The sequence below is a fragment of the Anolis carolinensis genome, chromosome 2 (assembly GCF_035594765.1).
Source record: "Anolis carolinensis isolate JA03-04 chromosome 2, rAnoCar3.1.pri, whole genome shotgun sequence".
NCBI lineage: Eukaryota > Metazoa > Chordata > Lepidosauria > Squamata > Dactyloidae > Anolis > Anolis carolinensis.
The window spans coordinates 239,028,755-239,043,741 of record NC_085842.1 but is presented as its reverse complement, the minus strand read 5'-3'; the positions used below and the strand labels follow the sequence as shown (position 1 = coordinate 239,043,741).

Here is a 14,987-nt window from a genome sequence, read left to right as displayed (position 1 = left end):
AATCCCTACAAAAACAAATTGGTTCTATGAATCCTGCTGCTCTGTCAATATAGAACTCCCTTGTTTATGTGAGTTTTGAGATGCATTAAATAGAAAAAATATTTTTGTGGTCCAGACAATGCTGAGAAGAACTAGCAGAGGGCAATATATAGAAATTGGTCTGGCTATTGGCCAGACCAATTCTGAAAAGTTACCTGGTGGCTCTATCATTAGGAAAGAGAAGTTAGCGGCATCAGGAAGTAGATTTAGGGTGTCATAAAAAAGTACTACATTGTGGGTAAAAAAATTATAACCTACTTTTTCTTAGCTCTGCTACTTAAGTACATAGAATTAGTTCAAAATTGTTATCAGCAGACAATCACTCAAATAAAAGCAAGTAATAATTAGATATACTTTGGAGAAAATGCATTCAGGATACTCTGACAATAATAATTCTAATTGTTCTGCAGCTAAAGAGAAAAGCCTTTAATAATATTATGAGCCAGTTGAATCCGCAAGGTTAAATTGCGCTCCCCCATCCTTAAATGCCTAATTACGCATTTTCATAAGTGTACATAATACATGCTCACTTGGGTCAATAGCGCAGATTTTAAAGATCTGCTTAATGATTCACCCAAGAGACTACAATCTTAAGGGGAAATAAAACATTTTAATAAAAGTTCTGTTTTAAAATACTGCCTAATTACATATTCAGTCAAAAGACCAGCTTGGGAGAAGAGCTCCTGATAAATAATACAATAATTGTAGAGCCTTCCATGAAAGATTTACTTTACAAAAACCACCAAGGATATTAAATACCAGAAACTATGTTTAAATACAATGAAACTTCTTACAGAATGAGTGGAAAAGTCCTTAGAAATTCTAACTAGCAATTCATGCTTTTTCTCTCACCTTTATTGACAGATAGAAAAATACAGGTACGTAAGGTTTTACATGCATCCACCATGTTTTCACTGAACCCTTTCTAGTATTTACTGTGAGCTCTTTGGTGTTTAATATTTATTCATGGTCAAAATTCCCACTTGCTCAGCAGTTTCCCTATTCCATAATAACTGTGGCTTCTGTCTGCTTCTTTTCTACAAATGTTGGTTTTACCTCACTTTGGGAAAGCAGCACTGTGAAATCTATGTTTTCTGGGGCATTAAATTGCTGTGCTATTCCATAATGCTTCCTCCCTCTGGTACATAATTTTGTTGTCTGAATCCAGAAGCAGAAGTGGTCATGCTATAATAATGCAATGAGTTGGAACTATGCTTGTAGAAAGAAAATCTGTAGCTTAAACTCAGCTGCTAGACAAAGGAACCTTTCTTAAAGGAACTGAGAATTCCTGCTAATGCTGATGAAGAATCAATACTGAGAAATTTTTAATTCTCAAATGCAAGCTGTGAAGTCCTGCTGGGCTGTAAATTAAGTCTACAAGAGCTTGAGCCCATAGGCCTGATTGACTTGCAATGAAATTATCCACAGCATCTAAGGGAGAAACTTATACTACCCAAAGTAGACAGAACAGATCACACATTTCTCTTATAAGTGGGACCATTTGATCCATTATAGAGAGATGTCTCCAGGCTCAAACTTGGCACATCTGTGACTTTTAAGTTTTGTTCAGATAACCCATCTCTGCCTGTAACAATGAACTTCCTCCTGCTTTTGACTTTCAGCACTATCCCAAATCCTAAAGTCAACTCTGAACTAGATTAGAAAGAGAACTTCTCATTCCAGAACCAAACTAACTGATTAAAATTAGAATTACAAATTTCCACAAAATAGACCCACACCTTAGCCTTTCCATAGCATATATAACAACTTAAAAATATTGTGCAAAACACAGTTTTTTTCAAAATTGTTTTGAAAGCACACAAATATACATTCTTACACACTTAATATTTTTATGTTTTTAGAATTCATAGAGAAGAGAAGAAAAAATATTGGTCTTGTCTGGAAAGGATTTAGCTTTCTGACACAATGGTAGAAATGAGTGGGCAGAAGTTGTGTCAAAGCATGAAGTAAGAAGTGAAGGTGACAATCCACTATTAGGAGAGGAAAAAAGTTTATGTACTGAAATTTTCACAGCACAGCAGAACTGGAGACATTCTTCTCTTATGAGAACTTGACTGTGGAAACTGAGTGTCAGATTTAAAACATGTGTGAGCAAATAGAATGGGCTTTTTGGAATTCAGTTTAAGTTTGAACTGAAATCTTATTTTGAGGCAAATGGAAGGAAAGTGCCAAGATGAGATAATTTAAGGATCTATTTACATCATCTGGAAGGATTTAGGCTCATTACTGGGTATGGGCCATAAGTATCACTTACTGGAAACCTATGTTATATCATTCTGTGTAATCTCCAAAGGATCAGTTAAGGAGGGATGAACTCAGGGACAAAAATCTGAATAGTTATTTCAGAACTCATTAAGATTTTTGAATTGGAGAAAAATAAGAACTAGAAAGCAGGATAGAAGGAGTCAAATCTTGATCGTATCATATAACCTTTCCTTGAGGGTTGGAATGAGTTGCCTTGGCATATTCTTATATAAGACACTAAGGTGGAAATCTTCCACCAAGGTGGAAATCACTGTTAGGGGGCAAAAACACTTTTCTTGTCAAGAGCAGATTATTCAGCAGATAAGCCAAAAAGTAATGTTAACACAGAAAAAACCTTGAAACACTTCACTATCAGTGCTTCAAGAGCAGTTCAAACAAAAATATAATTCAGCAACACAAGCAGGTAAAAACAAAGCTAAACAAACTTAGTGCAAACTGCACTTTCTGAGTCCAAGCCCTGCCAGCCGGCTCTGTAGTTTTCAAAGGAACAGTTCCCAAAAGAAAACACCAAATTGTCAGGAAACAAACAAACAAACTAAGAATGCAGTAGACTGCTTCCACAATGTGGATAAAGCCGAAGGCTCCAAAAGGATGGTGAAAAGACGTCGTCCGGGATTCCAAGGTCAGGTCAGGAGATAACAGCGGTGTCCAAAGAGCAAGCCAGGAGTCAAAAGTCGATAGTAGTCATCAATCACAGGGCGAAGGCAGTAGCAAGGTCAAATTCCGATCCAAGGTCTGAAGAGGGTGCAGTCATCCAAAACAGGTCCACGATAAGACACAGCGAGAGCCAAGCTAGGTGATAACAGCAGATTCAAATCATAGTCCAAGTCCAGTCTTCATGGAAACACAGAGATCCCAATGGCGCCTCAGCAACACCTTGCCACACGCAAAGTGCAGTGGCCAAACATTCCCATTTTATTCCCCTTCCTCCTGGGTGACCAAACACTCACACCCAAACACCAGGTGTCCCAAATCTACTCAGAGTCTGAGCTCCACACAGCTAGAGCTCGTGGATCTGGAGTACCTAGCAATTCGTCGGAGTCCCAGTCATCCTGCCCACACTTAGCCCCATGAACACTTAAAGAACCATCCTCCCTTCTCCAAGCATCCCAATTGGGATCAGCTCCTGCAGAAACCCCAGGTTCAGAAGTATCCATAGACCCCAAATCCCCAGACATCTCCGGTGGCTGTGCCCATTCAGTGCCCGCTTCCCCAGCCACCACCTGTTCCTCAGCATCCATCTCCCCATCTGAATCTTCCTCAGAAGATCCCCCATATAGCTCTCTAAGTCGCTTCCTGCGCAACTCCTCCAGTGAACCCTCATCACGAGGGTTTTTTCTTCCTCTTCGAATTCCATCCCCATCAACCATAATCCCCGAAGGCGCAGTCACAACATTTCTCAATGAGTATAACTTGTTGGATGCAGGGCTCTCAAAAACCCTTCAGTCTACTTTGGCTACTTACAGGCTTACAGATAGTTCTCAAGTAGAAGAGCCCATTGTCTTTTTCCAGCCTTGTATCTGCAGCAGATACAAGGCTGGTCTTACCAAACTAGTGAACAGAAATAATCTTGCACTATCAAACCATTTATTTTTATCTTTACACAGGGCTATCTGTATTTGCAGGCAGAGTGAGTTAGCAGTCTCAGATAGCAGGTACTGGATGAGTCAGAGAAAGAATGTTCTACACAACATGCTTCCTAACTCTAGGCTGAGCCTGTTGCTTGCAGGTGCATGGGTTGATAGCTGTTGTCCTGTTACAAGGTTTGAAGTGCGATTTCTCTAGTTGGCTTCTGCATATCCGATGATGTATATTTAATTTCCTTTCTGACAATAGCAGATCAGAGGTATGTGCTGCATCAGTCAGACAAACATAAGCCTAGGTTTGTTTTCCAAATTGTGAAAGAAATCATGCTAAGTGCAACATACGTAGTTGAAGAACGTCAGGTACTATAACAAACTACTTTCATTCTTTTCTTCTAGCAGCGAAATTACTTGAGCCAGCCTTTCCTTTACAAAACACAGCATGAATAGAATTATGAATGGTCTGAGGTGTTTGTTTCTTCTCCACCTATCATATGGGGGTGAGGTGTTGATGCAAAGAAGGATATAGTTTTAACAAGACTGCATATTTTATTATCTACATTGCATATTATATTATCTAGTAATAATTTTTACATGGGTCTGAGTCTATAGAGCAACTGGTCTCTTATGTCTCTGAGAAACACCAAACACAGAGGTTTTTTTAATTCCTGAAAAATCACCTTTCCCTCTCATACAATATATATTTTGCTGGGCAAATGATAGACATGGTCTATTCAGAAATAAATTGATATTCAGATTAAAAAGATCAAATATGACTAGATTTAAAAATGTAGGACATTATCTGTTGTGTGTAAAAATGTAGGAATATTTGGGCACCTCCATGGTCCTTAACACGAATCTTCATATAAAGTACAACATCAATTGAGTGTGTATCACAAATTTTCGCAACTGTAAATTTCAGTGTAAGTACTTCTTCAGACTAGTTCTGTATTCAATATCAATAACTAAAGAAAATCTTGCTTTGGATACAGTGATCCATTTAAATATTTTAGCTAGTAAAATTTTAGCTGGTTAATTCAGATGGCATTAAAATGCAACAATGATACATGAAATGGCTAATGACCTTTCATAAGATGTAAAATCAGATGCTTGAGGTGTCTGTTTCATTTTCCTGAATGGTTTGGGTGGTTCCAGACATCATCCAAAAACAACACACTGAAGATTTAAATCAGTGATTGATTTTCACAAATGATCTGTGTGGAGGAAGGTTCTTTACAGCAAGGTTAAAAAGTGATGAAGAACTCTAGCCATCAAATAGGTACTCAAAATAAAGCAAAGTCAAGTCGTTCTAGCAAATACCTGGATTTTCCGTAGTTCTGAGAAAATACTGCTCTAGGACTAGTTATGGTTACCCAATTAGACTTTCTTTTATCTTGCATGGGGACAAATGGGGTGTATTTAAACTCCCCATTTGCATTTGTTTACAGAATTGGATCCCCCCCTATTTTCAAAGTGTAGAGGTGAGGGTAATTTTTTATACAGCTAAGATGACAAAACCCATGTCCAAGAAGAAGGCATCAGCTGGCTTGTAGCAACACTATGATAGTGAAGTACACCCTTCCAAATTGTCTGGAAAAAAATCCATTTTATCACTCCTACGGATAACAAACCAATAGTTCCCACTGAATGGTAAGAGGGAGGTAAGCATGGCTGTCTGTCTGGAATACTGAATAGAAGTGTTTCATAGGACAACAAGATGTGCAAATTATTATATAAAGCTCCTACCTTCCTTAATGTCTCAGAACTGTTTACTACTTCAGCAATTAAATCTGTGCTATATTTTATGCTAAAATATAGTTCTGGAGAGTTTTCAATGTTCCTTCTGCAATATTTAAAAAAATTAACAAAATTATAACAATAGGTAAAAGGCTAAACAAATTATGGGCACACAGAGAGAGTAGGGAAGCAGAACTGTAATAATGTAAAATGAAAGCAGCAGAAAAAACAAGAAGCTTTTTCTGTAGTAAGAATCCATAGACCACAATCCACGTCACCAGGGTCATAGGATATTGTCTAAGTTGGTGGATAGTTATTTGGTTGTGGAAAGTAAAGAACTGAAATTCAAACTTTAAACATAAATACAGTAGTTGGGAGGCATACATTAATACTTGCATTCTGATTAAATGTTTTTGAGGATGCAAATTACTAACTAAACTTCTAGATCAATCCTCGTGGGTGGGGTGGTGGGGTGTGTTTAAGGCCAGAGCAGGTTTTAGTTCAAAATACAGACCATGAAAAATGCCTGGAAAATTGCATTTACCAAACAGTAATTAGGAGAGAATGCTGACATCCCCGCATAGATGAGATACTTAACACATATGGCGAGAGGAAAAAAGCTTTTGTCCCTATTCAAGCTGCAGGAGACAACACTGAACTTCTTAATGGATTCTTGTTCAGTTCTTTCTGCTTTGATTCTCTTAAATCTGTCACAGAAGCACATGCTGTGACATCCCAATCTGCCTTCAACCTGTTTCACCTGAAATCAGCTTTGTTAGATTAGCTACATTTAGTAAGACCTATCATTATTATTCCTACCCTCCAAATACTGCATCTCTATAAATAGGAAAAGTGCATCCTAGGAAAACATAACCTAAGTAATTGATGTTCTATTCTCCTGGTCCCATTAAAAACACAATTTGAGATTGACAAAACTGACACATAAAAGCTTTATTATAGCTTTTAATTTATATATAAATAATACATAGAATATATGTCCTAATGGCCTTTACTTTATACTTTTTTCTCCTTAAAGTATCACAAAATAATATCATTTCATTTGTCAATGGTATCTTGGATTCAATTTCTATCTGGGCTGAATTGTTCTCTTTGAGTTTTCTGAATGCAACAGTAGATTTTTGCAGGTTGGCCCCCAGTTCTTGTAAGGGCAGAAGCTGACTGCCAAAAGCTTTCGTTTTGAAGTCGGAAACTTCTTTGGCATAAATATTACAGTAGTATAGATTTTAATGTTATCCCAAGATCTGAACTCTAACAAGCATATATTAGCTGTTGCTTCCCAAGATAACTCAAGAGAATAGCCCAAACAGAGTCTTTTGGTGCCTTAGGGCCCTTCCAGTCAGACCTTTAATTCAAAACCTGTCTCACTTTTACTGTCCAAATGACGCCTACAATAAAAGCGAAATATTGCAGATTTTAATGAAAGTTCCAGGTCTAATGAAGTATTAGGCCTGTGTGGATTCACTCTCGGGACATGTCACATGTTTCCCAGGGGTCAATCCACACAGCCATCCCACACCTTTCGGCTTCTGGAGCCCAAAGGTGTGAGAGTGCACCCACTCCTTCTACTCAAGCCCCCAATTTCCCCCCTAAAACTTACTGAAAAGGGTTCCTATCAGCCATGGAGCCTTCCCTCATGCTCTCCCGATGGAGGAAATGACATGTGAAGAGATTGGGGGGGGGGGGGGAGGGATTTTCCTCCTCCCACCTCCCATTACCTCAGGCATCATTTCCTCCATCAAGAGGACATGGGAAGAAGCTCGATGGCTGCCAGGGACCCTTTACAGTAAGTTTTAGGGAGGAAAATTGGGGTTTTGGGGTGGCCTGATGCTATCCTGATTTCAATCAGAATAGTATGTAGTCATCCCTGCAGGGAAGGCCTGGGTTTTGGGTTGGGGTGGGCACTAGAATACGAATGGAAGAGGCTTATTTTAATTTCAGTTAATTTCTTATTTCATAGTCTTTAGTGATTCTAAATACCCTAAAGAAAGACACCAGAGCCTGACTGAGCTTGGAAGCTTAACAGAATCAGACCTGGTCAATAGTTCTATGGGAGACCGCAAATGAATACCAGATGCTGTAGGTTATGGTTCAAAGGAAGGAACTAGCAAAACCATTTCTGAGGATTCCTTGTCTTAGAAAACCCAGTGACATGTATGTGCCATTAAGCACAGTCAACTGGAGGGCACATGTATGCACATCCGCACCCTAGTTTTTCACATGGTACCACACCAGTCCTCTGCATGACTCCATCTCAGGCAGCAAACATAAGACAGAAAATTTCAAGACCTCTTTTTAGATCAAATATAATCCTTTCATCTGCACAACAGATATAGTGATTTGTGGTAGCAAGTGCATGTGTATTACAGGGAAGAATCACTTTTTGGTGTCATGCTTGTATCCTCTAGTTCTGGTAACCTCCCAAGAAAAGAGCATTTCATTATAGAAATGACAATGCCAAACTTGTGTAGCTTGATAACTATTTGCATGAATTCATTATTTCTTCCCCACACAGAAATGTCTGAGAATATGGCATATTAATAGAAACATTAGTCTATTCCATCTATCTTACATGGCGAAAGATGAAGCAGAGGTTGTGTGCATGTATTTAAATGCATATGTACAAACTTCTAAAGAAGGTGTTAGTGACCCTTATGCTTGTGGCAATTGAGAGCAAAGGGCATTGACTTCTGCCATTTCTATTCAATATAATCATATGAGGTAACCATTACGTTAAGAAAAACCACAATGAAGTAACCATACAAGTCTCATATTTCATATGATGAAATAGTTAAAATGTGACTCATGTATGAAGATTTTGAAGAAATGTCACATGTAAGATTGCTCTTAATTTGTGGATACACAACTTATGAAACTGCTTTCATTTGTAGGTTTTCTTATCTGAATAGAGTCTATGGAACAGTATGTGGAAGTGATAAAAACGGAGCAATATTTGACCAGTTGCCTGACTAGTGGATACACTATTTTATTTCCCTCTGATTCCAAACTGACCTGACTAAATCTCACTAAATGCTTATGAATGTTACCTCCTAGTAGCAAAACGAGGCCAAATGCACTGATGAAAGAAACTCTATAAAAATCTTCTTCCTCTTCCATGGCTTTCTCTAGGGATATCCTGTTTTATCAAAGCTCGATGACTAGAGGACCTTGATCAGAACACTATAGAGGGAAAGATAGTTTGACAAGACATGTTAACATCTACATCAAAGCCTTTCCTTAACAAGTGTGACCTGGAATAATCTGATGTGAGGCATATAAATCCCCCAAGTGATACATGTGGTGAGTTAGATAAAATCAGAATTAATGTACATCTGTGCCCAAGACTTGAGAAATGGAACATACCTGCTAAATTAAAGACCATAAATGGACCTCAATTTGCACATCCAAATTGATCGCCCATATGAATATCTAGAACCTATATGTGCATACATCCTATACATCCTAATTTTATTGATCTGGTCATCTTTCCATGTCTTAAATATGAGGTAAATGATGAGATGGTTGAAATGTGATTAATATTTGAATACTTTGAAGGAACTTCACACAAACTCTGTTGCTACTTTGCCTTGTGATTTACGGGTCCACATATTATGAAACTGTTTCCTCCCACTACCCTTACTTACATTCTGTAAGATTTTCAAATTCTTGATTCTGTCTACATTTAACTCTCTTTTTAAAGTAGGAAAAATGGTCACCAAAGAAGTGGGACTCTGAAGACTTATCTTCCTTTAACAACACTCTTCTCAGATGTAGATAGTGACAGTGTCACAGACAGAACGCCAGCGAGTAAAACAAAACTCAGTTTATTGAGGTTACAGAACTAAAAACGCCCGTAGGAAACAAAGAACAGGGCAAACACTTGACTTCAGTGTGATAAGTAACAAAAAACAGCTCAGTTTGAGCTTAAACGGTTCAAAGGGATAAACCGGGTTAAACAGAAGTATAATCCGGATTAAATCAAAAGTGCTTACTTCAGCCTGGAAACTAGATTTCAACTGTTCAAACGCATCTCGAGCCTCCCTTCCCCACACAAACGGTTGCTTCTTACGTAATAGCTGTGTTAAAGGTACAGTAAGTTTAGCAAAGTTTGGAATAAACTCTCGATAGTAATTAGCAAACCCCAAAAAACGCTGTACATCTTTTTTAGACTTGAGTTCCTGCCAGGAGTTGACAGCGTCAACCTTGTGCGGGTCCATTTTTAGTTCTTTTCCTGAAACTACATGTCCCAAGAATTCCACCTCTGACACGTTAAACACACATTTGGAGGCCTTAGCAAAAAGCCCATTATCCCGTAAACGTTGCAACACCTGCCTCACATGTTGCTGATGTTCCTTCTCATCTTTTGAGAAAACCAATATATCGTCCAAATAAACAACCACAAACTGATCAATCAAATCTCTAAAATGGGTACAAAAACATGTTTCTTTCCCTCTAGTGACTGCCTTGTAAGCCCTAGTGCGTTGGACTCACATCGCACTAGGGCTGGCCTTTTCCCGAAAACTGAGAAGGCTTGATGTTACAGTTCCTAGCAAAGTGCCCAGCAGTCCCACAATACAAACATAATCCTAATTGCCTTCTACGATCTTTTTCCGCCGTCGACAACTTTCTAAACACCCCGAGTTCCATAGGCTCCTCCCCCTTAGCCACAGGTGCCCTAGATACAGATACAGATGGCGCATACATAGCCCGAGATTGTTTACGAGATTCAAACCGGGCGTCCAAACGCAAAACCTTAGCCACCAAAGCGTCCCAGTTTTCTGCTGGCTCTAACCGCGCCAGTTCATCTTGAAGATGGTCACTTAAACCAGCTATAAACAAAAGCATAAATGCGTTCTCCCCCCAGTCCAATTGGTGGCGAAGAGAATTAAACTTATTCAAATAGTCCAAAACAGACCCTTTTCCCTGTTTTAACCGGTAAAGAGCCCAGCTAGCATTCTCCGTATGGAGGGGATCCCCAAAAGTGTCCGACAATAATTTCTTGAAGTTAACCAAATTATCCTTGACTGGGTCATTACCCAAAATCAAATTAGTTGCCCACTGTCCCGCTGAACCGGTCAGTAAACTCAAAATAAATGCCACCTTGCTGGTGTCCATAGGAAAAGCTTGTGGGCTAATCTGAGAAAAATAAAGTTCAACTTGAGCCAAAAAAGTAGGCAATTTGTCCCGGGATCCATCAAAACGTTCAGGAGTCATTACATGCCCCTTAGCTGACTGTGCTGCTTGTGCAGCATAGAATGCAGCCTGCAGCTGATCAAAACGAGCCTTGAGTTCCTCCATCGTCTTCTTGACGTTGGTACCTCACTGAAATTTTATAGGCGTTGGGCAATCTGTCACAGACAGAACGCCAGCGAGTAAAACCTCAGTTTATTGAGGTTACAGAACTAAAAACGCCCGTAGGAAACAAAGAACAGGGCAAACACTTGACTTCAGTGTGATAAGTAACAAAAAACAGCTCAGTTTGAGCTTAAACGGTTCAAAGGGATAAACCGGGTTAAACAGAAGTATAATCCGGATTAAATCAAAAGTGCTTACTTCAGCCTGGCAAACAATGCAAACAAAAGAGGATCAACAGGAGTCAGAATGTAAACAACAGACTGGTAGCAGATTCCTCTCTGCTACTCAGAAACAGCAGGAGAATAAACCAGGCTTGTTTATTCCTTCCTGCAGCGAACGAAAAGCGTGGTCGTAGTCAGGATTCAGTTTAAGGTTCAGCGGCCAACGATATCCAGGTCCAGGCACAGCAGTCAGGGTAACGGCAGTCAGCAGGGTCCCAATCCGGTCCAGAGGTCAATAGCCAAGCGTAGTCGTCTAGAAATCCAAAGGTCTCACCGATAGCCAGCAGAAGGGATAATCCGGAATCGAAGTCAGTCAGTCCAGCGTCAATCCAGTGCGAGTAGATATTGCCCGTCAAAAAGACGACGGAGGTCCAAGCTATCGAGATTAAACACAAGTTGCACAGAGAAAAACCCCGCACAGTTCCTCCCGCCGTCGATGCCCAGTGTCCTTGGTAAACTTACGTATCCAGTAACGAATCACACCCGTCTTCAGGAAGTTCCCCAACAAAAGCCCAAGCGTCCGTCCAGATTACCTTGCCCAACGCAATTAGACATTGGTCCCAAACCCCAATTTATCCCAGTTCAAGCTCATCATCGCTGTCAGCTGCCATCCCAATTCCAGGTGCCCCAACGTCATCATCCTCATCAGAGCTTAAGCACCTTTGACTACGCCCCACAGCATCCCCAGCTGTGGATCCCGCTCCATCCCTCCAGCCAGTCCATGGGTCTGATCCTGCAACCCGCCAGTCACCTCCCATGCTTTCATTGCCTGTTTCCCCAACACCCAAATCCTCCCTCACATGAGTCCATTCCATGTTGTCCTCCTCCGAGCTGGCCATCTCTTCCTCCAAACCCTCAGAAAAACCCTCAAATGAGTCCTCATCTGTCGGGTCTGGAAACAAATCCCGGAGCCGCTTTCTTTCACGCTCCTCGAAAGAGTCTGACTCTCGAGGAGTCTTACGCCCCCTTCCTCTATTACCGGAGCCCGAAGGCTCAACCATAACAGACAGTCTGAAGTATATAGCTCCTTGAATACTGTTTTTTTTTTCAGGATTCAGAATTACATGAGGAGTCTCTCAATATATATGTGATGTCTCATGGGCCTTGTAGTCCCGTTCCTAGTGCTATTGTGGCAGACGAGGAGGAAAACATGGGATTTCCACCGGTTCTGCTTGAATCGGAGCCTCTCCACCTGGAGGATGTTTGTCCTCAGGAAGTTAACCAAACAAGCCTTGGGCAGAATTCTCCCCCGTTTTCCCGAAAGGACAATTATAATAGAGATAGAGGAGCCAGGGAGGCAAATCGCCGGAGTCTCAGAATCGCAGCCAAACAATTAGCTGATTAGGTCTGCTTCCCTTGGGAAATTCTAAGGAGTCATGCATCTGGACAGAGTTGGGTTTCGCTTCTTGTTCTCCAGAGAAAGTGTTCTGTTGGCGGGAAAACAAGACCCTATATAGGGGTTTTGCCGCAAGGGGAACCTTGCGGAGTCAATTGTTCAGCTTGAGGAGAGAGATCGTGTGTGGACTTCGTAACCCCAGTTCCTTGTTTCCCGGATTAAGTTTCCAGCCTTGCCTTGTTTCACGGACTTCCTTGGACCTTGTTCATGCTTCATGTTTGCCTCGTTCAAGTCTTTGATCTAGCCAAGAATCGAGTTTATTTTCCTGCCTTGTTGTCAAGCTACATTGGACTTTAAAGACTCTGTCATTTCCCCACACTTTGCTTGGCAAAGTGTGTGTTTCGGTCAAGTGGATTAAAACTTTGAACTCTTATATCTTATATTGGACAATACATTACTGGACTATATTTGACCTCATCTGAAAGGTCTGCTTCTGAACTATATTCTTCACTTGTTTTTATTGACTTTATATATTTCTATAATAAAGATATTAGATAGATTCTGGCCTCTGTGTAAGGTTATTGGTGCTCTGCAGCCTGGGTCCTGACAATATATGAGAGGCTTTATTTCAGAATATAACTCTCCATGCAAGGATAATGGCACCAAAGAGGTGCTTGCATTCAAGCTCCAAAGACTCCCATAATTCTGCTAATAGACTGGTACATTCCTGGTGATCATTTGTCACTAAATTATATTTCTGGTGTTATTAAGCACATATTTATTTAATGAACCATTTTTCAGTCCTCAGATCAGATGATGCAGAGTCACACTCTGAAACGTGATTAATATTTGAATACGCTGAAGGAACTTCACACAAACTCTTTATACTTGGGGTTAGTGTTTTGTTCAGCCAAACTGAAAATCTGTGAATTGGCAAATACACTGATGCTGTTTCTGTCTCAGGTCACATATGCAATTTCCACCCTCTTTTTAGAATCCCCTTGCATTACCTCAGTTCATTATTATTTGTCCCTTTTCTTACAACTATCCTGGTTTCTTACCAGTACTGCTTAATGTTCTCAACTTTTTCAGGCAATCTCTTATATGGCTTCACTAGTCCTTAATTTCCCTAACCAGAGGCATCTCATTTTTCTAGCACAGCTTTGTATAGATTAAGTATTCCTTATTTAGAATCCAAAATACCCCAAAATCCAAAATTATTCACATGGGTCAACGAGATAGTAACATCTTTGCTTTCTGATGATTCAGTGTACACAAACTTTGTTTCATGCACAAAATTATTAAAATATTGTGTATAAAATTACTTCAAGCTAAATGTATATGGTGTATAAGAAACATAAATTTTATGTTTACATATTGGTCCCATCTCCAAGATATCTCATTATGTATATGGAATATGAAATATTTCTGGTTCTAAGCATTTTGGGATAAGGGATACTCAAGCAACATAGCACATTTTTCTACTCAAATCCTACCATATAGTCTCTATCAACATTCCCCCTTGCCCCCATGCTTTTCTTTCTCATAATCTCGCACTTCCATAATTTCTCTGCCTTCCCACTCACCCATTTCCATCTTCTGTCTCTTGTTCCTCAAGCCATCTGCCTCATTTGACACCTCCTCCTTCATGTTGCTGCTCCTAAGGAATAGTTCTTCCAAGAACTAGGGAGTGACATGCTGGGGTTGACAACCTTCTCTATGAAAATATTATATAAAATAAAATGTCATAGGAGGCTAGGCCAAAAGAAAAAAGAAGACGAAAGAAAGAAAGAAAGAAAGAAAGAAAGAAAGAGAGAGAGAGAGAGAGAGAGAGAGAGAGAGAGAGAGAGAGAGAGAGAGAGAAAGGAAGAAAAGCAAAAGTATTCTCCTTGACAGAATACTTTTGGAACTACATGTCTCTGCCCTGTCATTATTACAGTATTATCGTGTTTTGAAACCAAGAAAGTGGACAGACTTAGTGACTGACTACTTCACACTATCAAATGCTATGTCTCTCGCTTTAAATAATTTTACTGGTTAAACTGTGATATTTGCTACTACAGTAGCAACCCTCACTATTCTTAATAACATTTAATTGATTATGTAGTGACTGATGTCAACAACCACTTTGGTCACAGTTGAGTTTTTAACATTTAAGTTATTGTAAAACGGAATATTCTAACATTATCATAAATAATATCCTGGAAAACAAATTGACAAATGAAGCTCCTCTATCTGAAAAAATACAGTATGACTCACATATCCACAGCGGATATGTTCCATGATACTTTGTGGATATTTGAATGCATACCTAGGGAGATCAAGAGAAACCCACAAACACTACTGGGGGATTTAGCATGGATATGAAAACATGGATCCATGGATAAGGGGGGTCATACCATACAAACAATT

The 14,987-nt window shown here is 39.7% G+C and overlaps 1 protein-coding gene and 1 long non-coding RNA gene across 45 annotated transcripts in view; one reads left to right on the top strand and one right to left on the bottom strand.

The window, feature by feature from the left end:
* The window catches only part of ptprd (protein tyrosine phosphatase receptor type D), a 1,517,053-nt gene that overhangs the window by 528,903 nt on the left and 973,163 nt on the right, over positions 1 to 14,987 (bottom strand). The gene's annotated exons all lie outside the window — the stretch shown is intronic.
* The window catches only part of LOC134297148 (uncharacterized), a 192,072-nt gene continuing 179,734 nt past the window's right edge, over positions 2,650 to 14,987 (top strand). The window contains exon 1 of the long non-coding RNA XR_010003919.1: positions 2,650 to 3,216. This is a non-coding gene — a long non-coding RNA (uncharacterized LOC134297148). The remainder of the gene's footprint in view (positions 3,217 to 14,987) is intronic.